Here is a 14,091-nt window from a genome sequence, read left to right on the forward strand (position 1 = left end):
AGCATGTTAACAGAAAGTTGAGTGGAAGAAAAAAAATTTGGAAGAAATAGTTGCACAAGCTAAATCGATTCAAGAATTTGAGTGAACTTCACAAGGAACGGACTGAGGGTGGGGTCAAGGCATCAAGAGCCACAACACACAGACCTTTCAAGGAATTTGGCTACAGTTGTATTCCTCTTGTTAAGTCACTCCTGAACCACAGACAACGTCAGAGGCGTCTTACCTGGGCTAAAGATAAGAAGAAACACTGGATTATTGCCCAGTGGTCCAAAGTCCCCTTTTCAGATGAGATCAAGTTTTGTATTTCATTTGGAAACCAAGGTCCTAGAGTCTGGAGGAAGGATGGAGAAGCTCATAGCCCAAGTTGCTTGAAGTCCAGTGTTAAGTTTCCACAGTCTGTGATGATTTGGGGTGCAATTTCATCTGCTGGTGTTGGTCCATTGTGTTTTTTAAAAACCAAAGTCACTGCACCCCATTTACCAAGAAATTTTGGAGCTTCCTTCTGCTTACCAGCTTTTTGAAGATACTGATTTCATTTTCCAGCAGGAAGTGGCACCTGCCCACACTGCCCAAAAAAAAAAAAAAAAAAAAAAAAAAAAAACCTACCACGTATTGAGTACATGTACAGTAAATTAACATACTTTCCAGAAGGACAACAAATCATTAAAAGTGTTTGTTTTTTATTGTTATTTATTTTATTGTTTATTATTTGTTTATTGTTATGAAGTATTCTAATTTGTTGAGATTGACTTGGTGGGTTTTGTTAAATGAAAGCCAAAATCATCACAATTAAAAGAACCAAAGACTTAAACTACTTTTTTCTGTGTGCATTGAATTTATTTACACAAGTTTCACAATTTGAGTTGAATTACTGAAATAAATGAACTTTTCCACAACATTCTAATTTATTGATTCTAATTAATTAATTTATACTTTTTTTTTTCAAGAAATTATATTAGCTAATTTTTATGGATGAACACAAACAGCTGAGCTATAAATGTACTATACTCACTTCAACATGAACTCTTAAAGGGAATGCATGTTTCTTTCTGTTTTTTTACTCTGCCAAACAATGTCAGAGTAACTAGAACAGTTTAGAAAAAGCTGAACAAACGGAAAGTTGAATAAATTAACAATATAAAGAATTTACTCACCAGAGATGATAACACTAAATTCGTTGTCAGTCAAATAGTTGAAGATCTGTAGATTATAAAGGCCAGCGCGGTCATTTCTGATGTTCATGATGGTGAGAGATCCAGTCTGTCACGTCACAGCAAAGAGCGCCGTGAAATAAACAGGGTCAGGGTCCAAATGCAGGGAAGCACTTTTAATAAACTGAAACAAAAAGTCCAACAAGGCAAAACAAAACAGGTTCAAACTCGGCGAAAGCTAATCTATAGTGGTGGGCAGATCAGGCTTCGTCAAGCAATGAAACAGTTGAAGCAAACGTGCCAGATTGTGTCGAAGCTTTGAATCAATCCTACACCTGTCTCAACGAAGATCTGAAACAACCTTGACAACGAGCCATTAAAAAATGTGTTGTTTTTAGTATTATTGTATTTTTCTAATATTTGAAGCTTGTCATCTGTTAGGCTTCTCACTGTCCATAGTGTTATTTTTGTCATGAAAAATTAGTATTAATAAATGAAATCAAGCCACAATATCTCAGTTTTTAAGAGATTTTTATTCAAAAATATTAATTTCTCTGCTGTGTAAGGACCTTTTTTTTTTTTTTTTTTACAGATAATTTCTCCAGCCTTTGAAAAAAATCCTCTCACAAGGGACACTTGTTGCTGGCATGCAAAGATATCTTTTTAGCAAGGACAAACAAATGAGGAAAGATTACTCCTCTCTCTTTCCAGTAAATTAAGGAATCATGATTTCATGAGTCCGGACCCGATGTTCCTCCTTCTTACCACCAGAGGGCGCCACGTCCTTTCTCCCGGACTCATTCAGCTTCACTCTGCACACCTGTTTAAACCTCATAAAAAGTAATTTCACCCCTGGCATCAGCTGTAGCATTGTGTATCATCTGGGTTTCATGAATATGATTATCAAAAAGTTCCCATGAACTGTCCTGTTTCTACTGGTGTTGATGTTGATGGTGATGATGATGATGATGAGGGGCCTGATGTTGACATTTGTGGCCATGAATAAAAATGAAAACAGCAATTAGTAACAAATCCTACACTGGTGGCATATACATATATGCCGTGATGTGCTTTTCAGCGTTCTGGGCTTTGGCAGGATTTCCAAATGCCACATTTTTTCACCTTGGGTCCAGCAGTGTAGCCAGTGCCAAGGCTCTAAAACTCTCATAACCTCCACATCTGGAGTGCAGACCTTCTTGCAGATGTGAGCCTATGAACCAAAACAGGAGAACATTATATTATTTATAATAATGACAATAGTATGACAGCTTTGGCCAATTACATGGGTAGTACGGTCATTGTGGCCTACCTAATTGTACAGTTGATTCCTGCATTGCATTTCCTTTTTTCTGTGCAAGTTTGTGCTGTAACATCCTGTACAGTGGTATAAACGTTGAAGCAGAAACTCTCTGTTCCTCTGACATCTCTGTTGTTGCTAGTTTGAACGGTTTCAGTAGTGACAATAATGTCATACTCAAGACTTGTCAGGGGAGCAGTATCATTGTTTAAATTGGAAAGCGCAGCAACAACTGGTTCAAGTTGGTCATACAAGCGTTTTAGGATGTCGAATATCCTGTTCCATCTCGTCTCAGCCTCCTGTATCAGGTCCAGAGTTGGTCTGCCCATCAAGTTTGTCCTCCACAAGCTTGTCCTTTGCTTTGCAGCTGGATCTGAACAACCCCACTATCTTTCTGGCCTTCTGGCGTATTTCATTGATGACTGGGCTTCTATCTAGGGCCTTTTTCACAATCATATTTAAATTATGAGCAAAACATGGGACATGGCAAAGGTGGAGTAGCTGGGCGCCTAGTATCATGTTGGATGCATTGTCAGTCACCATGCACTGAACTTTGGAGGTTATTCTCCACTCAGACATTAGCAAGGCTTTAGACTCCATTAGATGCTGGGCTGTGTGGGTTTGGTAAAACCTCCTTACACCCACTAAACAGTTGCCATTTTTGCCTCTGGTGTTATGTAAGTTACACCAAGATATCCATCCATATTAATGTAGGTCCTCCATTGTCTTCTCCTTGGTTTTGTTGTACCTTTCACTGACCATTGTTTTAAGCACCTTCCGGGATGGGAGGACATGTTCTCAAAGGCCCTGAAACCCTCATCCTCCACGATGGTGAAGAGCTGCAGATCCGTCACCACCATGTTTAGAAGATCCTCATCCAATTCCCTCTGTCTGCCTTTTAAAAGAGAAGATAAAACATACTTTCAGACAAATACATTGAACAAAAATAGTGCAGAGCTATTAAAAGTAGCCTACTGGTTCATTATTTGGAAACCTTCATAAACAAAGTTATGTTATGAACGTTTATGTTCAGTTTGCAGAGAAAAATCAAACTGAATGTAGAACTACAACAAAGTGAGGTCTTCCCTGGCTGTAGATTGGGTACTCGTATGTAGACCTATAAAATGTCTATTCACACAATAGTATATTATATTGACAACAAATTATATTATATTCACATTGAAGCTGTTTTTAACATGATTGGCAGTTGTGATCGGGACATTAGGTTGTAGGGCTTAGTTTAGCTATGGACTTTCTAAACAGTTTCCCAACAGTTTGTTATTATATTTCAAACAGTGCATACCTTGCTTAGATGGCCCAGCAGTGTCAGAAGCAGGCCTAGGTACAGGGGGAATGCTACCATCGTCTGCACCCTGCAAAAATGACAGGATGAGTGCTCCTCAAATGGCACATCATAGATGATGTATTGTTGCAGTAGGCTAGCTGCCGATCACAATACATACATCTCACTTTATTTGGGGTTTCCAAATGGAAATGCTCCGACACCACAGATGTACGGCATCTCTTCTGGGGAGCCTCCATTTTTACTGATCAATCTATATTAATCTATGCATCTATTTATATTAATCTATCTATGTATCTATTTATGTATCCATCTATTCATCTATATGTGTATCTATCTATTTATCTATTTGTCTATATATATATATATATATATATATATATATATATATATATATATATCTGTCGATGTATCTGGTAATGTGTCACTATATGTATACTTTGTCTGTCTGTAGCCTATCAGTCAATGTGTAAATTTAAATGTAAGCCTAAATATAACTAAACAAATCGCACTATAAATGTCACTATATCACTAAATATCTGCTATCTCTAAATCAAACTCCTCTCACAAAAACCCACGAGGTCAAGATGCGTTGACATCACTTTTATACAGATGTGCGATTGTGTGGTCTGTATCCCACCGTGTCAATCACTGATTCGGCAGATCCATGCTTCATGATTGTGTGCATCCTAATCTAGTTTTTGTTTTATTTATTTTTTTTATTTAGGTTTTCATTTACTCTGTTTTTATTTACTCCTTTTTGGATCATGGCCTTTTGTTTTTACGCTTTGATTATTTCTTTGGATAGCTTTGGTTATTTCATTTGCTTTGTTCACTTTTCTCCAATTGTTTGTGTTGTGTCATTTTGAGTCTCTTCTTTTCGTGTTTTGTCCTGTGTCCTAACCTGGATTCCCTAGCCGCTGACCTCCTCTTCCTGGAAGCAGTTCATTCTCTTACCTGGCAGCTAGACTGGTGCGTCATTTGAGTTTCACTTCAAGCTACGGGTTTTCTGTGGGCCTGCCTGGTCTTTCCTCTGGAGCTGTCTCTATGCTCGAGTCCTGTCTCAGTGGTCATCCCTCCTGCCCATATTGATAATTAACAGTAGTTCTTCAGGAGGTATGACAGAATATATTATTTATTGATTAGCTAACTGTTACTTAACACAGTCCTAAAATGATATTACATACTGATTAATTAACACATCTTCCTTAGTAGTTAACAGTTAAGTGTTAATGAATACCTGTTAGTTCTTCAATAATTCCTTATTAGTTATGCAGTAAGTAAGAAACAATATTCTAAAGTGTTACCAAATACCCTTGTATACTCATTTGAATTTGGGTCCCATTTCTTGCAGATCTCTGACATTCTCTTCAAAATGTGAGTTGAGTCACATTTATATCTGACAGTTTTCACAGTCCACCCTTTTTTTGTTCTTGTCATGGCTAGTATAGCTTTTGACAGGACATTGTGGGGCCATCTGATGAAACATGGAAAATGTGAAATTATTAAATAATAAAAAATAATAGATACATTTTTAGATTTTTGAAGTAAACACCAAGAAATATAATGGATGAACCTGCAACAACTTGCCATTATCTATTCCAGGAATAATCAACAAGGATCTTGTACTGTATTAAAACCAAGAGCATGTACATTACTGATGTCCAGCACATGAGGAGGAAGATTTATATATATATATATATATATATATATATATATATATATATATATATATATATGCTGGACATCAGTAATGTGCATGCTCTTGGTTTTAATGCAGTACAAGATCCTTGTTGATTATTCCTGGTACATTCTCAGTTATCCCTTAAGTGTTTGTAATAATTAAGCCCATGGCAGAATCCATGGCATGAGCCTACCTAGTAAAATTATGTATTTACCAATCATTTTTCATACCCAATATTCACCATATTCATTTTATTAAAGCATAGACTGTAAAGTTGATAAAGTAGCATCGAGACAAACAAGATTCAAGGAAAATAATAATGGATCATTAAAAATTCATGAACATCATAAATTAATCAGTTCACACAGATGCGTGATGAAATGTCCTTCAAAGTCACACAATCCCATCCAGTCAACTGTGATACAGATCATGTGATACATACAATGATGGAATTATCTTGTTCAGGTGTGCTTGATTAGGGTTAGCGCTAAACTCTGCAGGACAGCGGCACTGCAGGACCGATGTTGCCTACCCCTGTACTATAGTAAACGTGTAGTAAGAAGGACATTAGACATTATACTAAACTGCTGACTCGACAGTCAATGCTCCAACTCTCCTGATGAACTTCTTCTCTTTTCTCACACTTGTGAACGGTCTTGGGGTGTAATATTGTTATGTCTTTGTGCTTTAATTGTGATAGTTCACATATTAATGATGTTGTCAAACCAAAACGTAGGCTATTTTATACTTTTATATCCATTCTGTACTAGACACTACGGAAAATACGCTGATTTACAGGGACAATGACCGAAGAAAGATCTCACATGCAGCTTATTAATCTATGCAGGTGAAATATTCCATAGGCATATTTTTTTTTTTTTGTAAAAAAATATTTTATACGAAAATATTTTATAGGAAGTCTACATTACAAAAATGAATAATACAAATAATAATAATAAACTATTGCCAAAACTGTAACCACAGCACTTGCTACATGTTGCACAATACAGGAAACTGCAGTACAGGTCATGTACATGAAGACTTTAACTGCAATGGAAAGAGCCTCTTTGCTGTTAAAATTTAGATACTGAACCTAATCATAGGAGCTTTATTTAAAAAAAAAAATGCTCATAAAAAATGAATAAAACAAACTTAATCAGACAGACTTATAAGTTTTTGCATCTGAAATCTTCACATGCATTTTAGAGTATCACAGAACTGCAGTTGTATTGTATCTGTACTTCTTTATACTGCAAATCTACAGTTGGACTTCAGTGTACTGCAGTTATTTTTGGTAAGGGTTGTAACAGTGTATATGGAGGGAGGGGCTTAAAAAAGAAAGCAGGTCACAAGAGAAAGAAGATGATACTAGGGCATCAGAACAAAAGCGTGTGCGTCATAGTGATACTGAAGAAGAAGAAAACACTAGTGATGGGGAGCACGGATCATTTTACCGACTCGGACATTTGAGTCTCTTTCAGCAAAATGAACAAATCTTTTTTCGAGTCATTTGGTACATTTTGTTAATCTGATCAAATATAATTAAAATGTTATGTGTTACTTCCCTAACATCTATTAGTACTTACGCAAACGTGGATCACACTACAAACAATACAAACTATAATGCTATAATAAACAGAAAAAGATTACTTAATGTTTGATGACTTAACGTACTGCCTTAATGTTTGTATTGTTTATTAGTAATAATAAAAATAATAATAAGATTGTATAAAAGGCTTGAACCTATCGTTCATTCTTTATTTTGTCACGTGACATGACAGCATTGGATTCCTTACAAATGGGTTCACAGTTATTATTATTATTATTATTATTATTTACTCTTACAGACTGCATTCCTGGTCTCAAATTGTAGCTTTTTACTTCTTACAGTTTATAAACGTATGGATTTCTGTCATGATGGTTATTTTCTATACACTGAATGTTGTAACAAAGGTAATAAAGAGTTGGTTATTATTATTATTATTATTATTATTATTATTATTATTATATAGTCTCTTTCCGGCTCATACTGCATAGGTTAAAGTTTATGGGACAGATTTCAAACAACATCTGGAAATCAGTTTATAAAATCCTGTTTTAATTTGTTTGGAAAAACAAAATCCATTACAGTCTGTATTAATGAGCACATATGATTATGGTGCGTTTAATTGCCTTGAATTCTCTTTCACTTTCAAAATTAATTGGATTAGACAGTGTTTGTGTAATCCAAACTCAATCTGGAATTTTATCCCCAATTACTTTTCATTTGGAACAATCAAGACATTTTATATAAGAGAAAATCTTTGTTTTTTAATAACTGGTTTGAGAAAAAAAAACATTTTTATGGTTTCCCAGTTATTTTGAATTATCTCATGTTATCCATCGCAGTGTGCTCCAGGGATTCTCTCTGTACTGTTTGGCTTCTTTAATATTCAAAAAGACAAAATGTATTAATATTTTATTATCTATTATTATCTTGTAAAATGTCTTATTATTCATTTCACAGTAAATTCACTCATTAAAATCATTGATATATTGTATAAAAAAAAAAAAAAAAAAAAAAAAAAAAAAGAGGTTCAACAGTATATCCAAACTATTTCATCCCTCCAAAAATCTTAAGGCTGTTAAAACAGCTTTCGTTTAGTATTATTTATATTGATGTTTACATACGTGTGAAAAAAAAATCGAATCAATTCGCTTTCTTGGCTCAAGACTGCATTATATTAATTGTATACAAACAGATTATAATTAACGTTTATGGGTCTGTCTCGTGATAAAGTAACAACTCGGAAGATCCCGAATCATGAGATGAACTAATCAATTCTCTTTCTGGCTCAGACTGCATTGACTGAAACAGGTGAACTAGACTAATTCCAGTACAGTAATTTACCTATAGAATACTGCGCATGCGCAACTGAACGAATCACTACCTGAGACGACTCGCTCTTCCCGAGTCGCGCTAAATCGTTCAAGAATGGACACATCACTATAAAGAAAACGAGAACGGGGCGTCGGAACAAAACCGTGTTCGTCATCAATTTGGACTTCAAGCTTAGAAACAGCTGGACATTTATTCATCTTTGTGCTATCTGTCCTCAGTGGTTGGTCCGTTTGCTACGACGCGATCGGATATTTTGTCGCATATTGCAGAGAGAATCGTTTGTCCAGCTCAGGTGTAGAGAGTGACTCGTTTGGGATGTTCACCTGATTCAACACGGCCTGCAGAGGACTGGTTTCCTGGGCAAGTGCCCTCTTCAGGACCTTGGACCACTGTCAAGCTTTACACACGTACACACGGAAGATTTGTGAGTACCACCTGACTTAGGTCTGTTGATGCCCTGCCGGCATTTCAACATTTTGTAGACGTTGGATTAACTTTGAATTAGCTGTCGATTTTGCAAAGTGATTCAACGTTTCACCATCGTGCCTTTCATCATTGGTAAATATACAACTGTACGTTCAATTAGAGCCTACTTTGCATTTAGATCAACACTGTAAATTATAAAGTTTAAAAATCAAATGACTGGCAGCAATGGCTTAACAATCAACTTCAATAAACTACCACATGCTTAAATTGTAAAACAGCAGTTTTATTTTGGAAACATACTGTATAAAACAGATGAAAATGACCCCAAATTATGTTTTGCAGTGTTTATGCATGGATGTATAGTTAAAAACCTGTAGAGGAACAATCCAAAAACAATAATATTTAAATATTTTTTGTAAAATAGTTCCATATTTTGTGTTGCTCTTGCAAGAGAAACCCTTTTATGACTGAAACTTTTTTTTTTTTTTGTGGTTTCTGTAAAAACATGTTTTACTAATGTGTCTCATAACAAGAGATTTGGATTTCTTGTGATCCTTGAAAGAGTCCCAGCTCTAGGTCCTTTCTGACACCGCCCCCTCCACTCTCTCCCACTTGTGCACTTTCTGTACTGTCCTGTATACACAAACACAAAAACACCCAAATTAAATCCTCACATAATATCAACTTTGATATTCTGAAACATTTTTAACTGAAAATTGAATAAAAAAAAAAAAAAAAAAAAATCACATGATATTTTCACTTTACAGTTCAATAACAAAATGCACAACACTATTCATTAAACACTTAATAAATGTATTCAAATGAAAGTTTACAATATTAACAAATTATTCACAAGCAGTGTTTTCAGAGCCCCTAGTTACACTGAAATTAAGTACATTTTTATTAAACTACTGTATTTTCCGGACTATAAGTCGCACTTCTTTTCATATTTTGACTGGTCCTGCGACTTATAGTCAGGTGCCACTTATTTATCAAAATTAATTTGACAGGAACCAAGAGAAATTAACCAAGAGACTGTTATCAACTGTTAACTGAAATATTAACTTAAAGACAAAGACTGAATGCAAACAAAATGCCCCCCAAAAGAAAAACCTATTCTGCAGATTACAAACTGCAGGTAGTAAAATATGCAGCTGATCTGATAGGCTACAGGAGCACTGAGCAGCATAGAGCGCCCTCTCGCAGCTGTAGACTGAAATGTTTTTTCTTGGTTCTAAATAAATGCGACTTATATTGTGATTTATGTTTTTTTCCTCGTCATGATGTATTTTTGGACTGATGCAACTTATACTTAGGAGTGACTTACAGTCCGAAAAGTACGGTAAGTAAAATCACAACCTATCACAAAAGGTCAATGAATCTCTACCAGAAGTAACATTGGAATGTAGCAGGTGAACAATTTCTTAGCAATGTGCCAATAATAAGCTGGACCCTTGATGACTCTACAAAGGGGAAAAAATAAATGGTTTACTGAAAAGTTCTTAAAAAGGCAGGAATACATTTCATACCATTTCTTTATACCAATGAAAAATTTGCTCTCTAAGTACCAGCATAATGACCAACATTACATTTCAGCAGAATAGTAGCCCTAACTATTCAGCTACAGTTAAAAAATGAGGCAGTTTTATTCCTAATAAAAATATTTATTGTTGTCAGTTTGAACATTAACACTGCACTGTGCTTACATACAGGTACATGGGAAAAAATGAAACAAAAATTAAATAAAAATGTGTTGTAACAAAAGTAACATAACTTTACTGTTCTTAAATTAAAAATAATAATAATAATAATAATAATAATAATAATAATAAAAAACCTTACTCAAAGATCAAATTAAAATGTATTAAAGAGATAGTTCACCCAAACATGAAAATTATGTCATTAATGACTCACCCTCATCTAAGGGCTCGGCGATATGGAGCAAAAAATATATCTCTATATATTTTGCTGTATCTCGATAAAATATATATATCTCAATGTTTTTACCTTAAAAATAACCCCCCCAAAATTACTGCAAAAACAATTATGCCAAATATTACAAGTTTAGGGCCCTATGAAATGTTTTATTTTTACCTAATTCTGTGTTTTAGCATGTATAATTATTTAAATGCATAAAAACAACTTAATTAGTATTTAAAAAAAATCTTAAAATAGCCTTATGTGAAATGTTTTTTTCCCTTCAGAAATTCTGTGTATTTCAATTTTTCTAGTTGTCAAATGAAAACATTCATTTAATTTATCTTTTAATTGTTTAAATTAAGCAAACTTTATTTTTTGGTAAACAAAGGGGATTTACTATTAAAAATAAAACATGGAAGAAATGTTGTGTGTAGAAGTAGTAGGCTATGTACATTCTGCTGGACAATAGTAATAGATTTCTGGCAAATACTTTTATTTTGACAAGTTTACCGTTACAGTTCTGTGTATGTGATACTACAGTCTATGATGTGATATATGACGCTAGTTTTACTCAAATCAAACAGTCAAATGCTCATGAAGTGACTCTCAGAGCAGTTATGGAGATGTTGTTCATGTCTTTTTACGTCCTCATTTAGTGAGACGACAGACGCTGAAATCACCGCGAGCGTCACGCGCACTTCTGTGTGTGTATTAAACGAAGACGCGATTCTGCGCCTTTCATTAACACAGACACGCAGAACATGCAGGATTCATATTTAAATACACTTTTCCGGCTTAATATTTGCAGATATTAGTCCAAATCGCGATTTGATGCAAGTACAATGACCTACTTTTGATTAATTCATTCAAAATTTGACATTCCACATGGAATGACAAAATGACATTCCACGTTTAACTGTAAATTCAGTTTTTATGACTGGATTTCGAGATTCTTTCCATGTTTTCTGCATCGTGGAAATCATAGGGCCCTACAGTAGACATCTGCCTTAAAACCGAGGTATCTCCATATAATGGAGCCAGTTTTCCTTTTTTTTAGACTAGTTCTGTACATGCAAGGGGAAGGGGGGACAAAATCAAGGATATATAAACAATATATCAATATACGATATGTCAAAACCCATATCGTGTTTAAAAAATATCTTGATCTATTTTAGATATCGAGATATCGCCCACCTCTACCAATTTATAATAATCAGTGATTTCCATGCTGTTAAATAATATTTTGGTTGATCAGAAAGTGCAAATTGAATACAAAATATAAATTAAATATTACAATACATAAAAAAAAATGATAGTGACACTATGTAAATTTATTGTACTTTCGTGTTTGTAAAGCGCAATCCGAGTTAAACTTTCGGTCAAGTTCACATCTGCATCGGCGAATTTTTTTCAGATAAAAATTGCAAGAGCTAGTCTACGTCTGATTAATTAACATGAACAATTAGGCTGAAATCGCTGCATATCAGCGATTTGTTTCATGCTCATTTAAGCAATGCCCGATAATGATATTGCTCTTAAATGTTTTATTTTTCTATTATTATTGATATTATTTTATTAATGATGTTATAATAATGCAGCCGAGCTTTTTTTCCCGTCATATTTGTGAGCATAATTCAATAGGCTTCGAAAACGCGCAGGTTGTTTATGGAAAATAAAACTTAACTTAAAAATAAAACTTAATTACAACTATTACACTTAATAACGTAGATGAAAATATAGCACAAATCTGCCATACATTTATAATGAGAACTTTATAGGAATCTATATTAAAATCTATCCTTGACCATCTTTCAGCGCGCTGTCATGAAAATGCATCAGAGGGAGCTCGTGCGCGCGCTCTCTCTCTCTCTCTCTCGGTCTAACGCATAACTTAGCATCCTATTGTGCTGATACAAGTTGTAATGTTACGTCTGATATGTATCTGTTATCTGATTTATCATAGGATTTGTCATAGAATTAGCTTCCGTTTATTGGTATACTTTCACCTCAGATATTTCTTGCTCCTTTACATTGCTTCATCATAATCATCTAACCTGTCCTAATCATTTGTTCATGTTTTAATAGACAGATTATCATGTCAGATTTTTATTTTTTCATTTTCATAACAATCTTCAGATTTTTTTTTCCATTATATACATTATGCCCATGCCCCGCCCCCCCGCATAAGCCCCACCCCCGATTAATCGATTAATCATTTTTGAAACCTATCGATGATCGAAATGAGAAATTTCCCAAAATGCCCATCCCTAATATATATATATATATATATTGTGACGAGCACTCCCAGAGGAATCAGCGGAAAACACCTGCACGTCCTGGTCACCGGCTGATCGGTCACAGCTGCTCCCCATCAACCAGCACACTCTTAAGGAGCACATGCTGCACTCAAACAACGGTCTCGAACCGAATGCAATGCAATGCAATGCCATCCCCGCGATGGAGGACGTCTTACAACGCCTCGCTGAAGTAAGCATCTGGCCGCAGCCCAGTGCGTTCTGCTAACTGAGCCTCGGGTACAAGCCACCCACCTGTTACCCAAGATGACTGCCGATGACGATGTGGAAGCCTTCCTTCAGGTCTTCGAAAACACCGCCCACCGAGAGGGATGGCCCGAGGACGAGTGGGCATGTGCGCTGGCACCCCTCCTCACCGGTGAAGCACAGAGGGCTTACTTCTCGCTCCCCTTGATGAGTGCCAACAGTTATGCCGAAGTTAAGCGAGAGATCCTGGCGAGGCTGGGCCTCTCCCCTGTGTGCGCCGCCCAACAGTTCCACGAAGTGGGAATTAAAGCCCCGGGTGCCAGCCCGTGCCCAGGCGGCCGAACTCGGCCGCATCGCCCAGCACTGGCTGTTGGAAGGAGACCCCACCCCAACACAGGTAGCGGAATGAGTGGTGGTCGATCGCCTCCTGCGCGCACTACCTCGCGCCCACCGACAGGCCGTCGGCATGAGGAACCCACGTGATGTCCAGGAAATACTGGAGGCGATCGAGCTGGTGGATGCTGTCCATCACAGAGGGGCAGAGGACCGGCTGTCGCCATTCCCCCGGAGGGTGGTCCAGGAGCGACGCCCGCTCAAAGGCACCGCGCGACCAGTCAGCAGGCCGGCGGTTCCCCCACCGCGAGATGAGCCCATGACAAGTGCAGATCCACCATCGTCTCCGCGAGCCTGGCTGGCAGGCTGCATCCTTCACCAGCGAGTGCCGGCAGGAGCCCCCAAAGCAGAGGTTAAGGTGGATGGAAGTCGGTTCCGGGCCCTGTTGGACTCAGGCAGTGCGGTCACCCTCATCCAGTCACGGCTGTGCGCCCCTCGAAGCGGCCGGAGAAACTTCCTACCAATTACCTGTGTGCACGGAGACACTCGCCAAGTACTGGCCCGTGAGATGGTCATTTCATCCCTCCAGGGCACC

This window comes from Carassius auratus, chromosome 22, assembly GCF_003368295.1.
Source record: "Carassius auratus strain Wakin chromosome 22, ASM336829v1, whole genome shotgun sequence".
In the NCBI taxonomy this organism is placed as follows: Eukaryota; Metazoa; Chordata; class Actinopteri; order Cypriniformes; family Cyprinidae; genus Carassius; species Carassius auratus.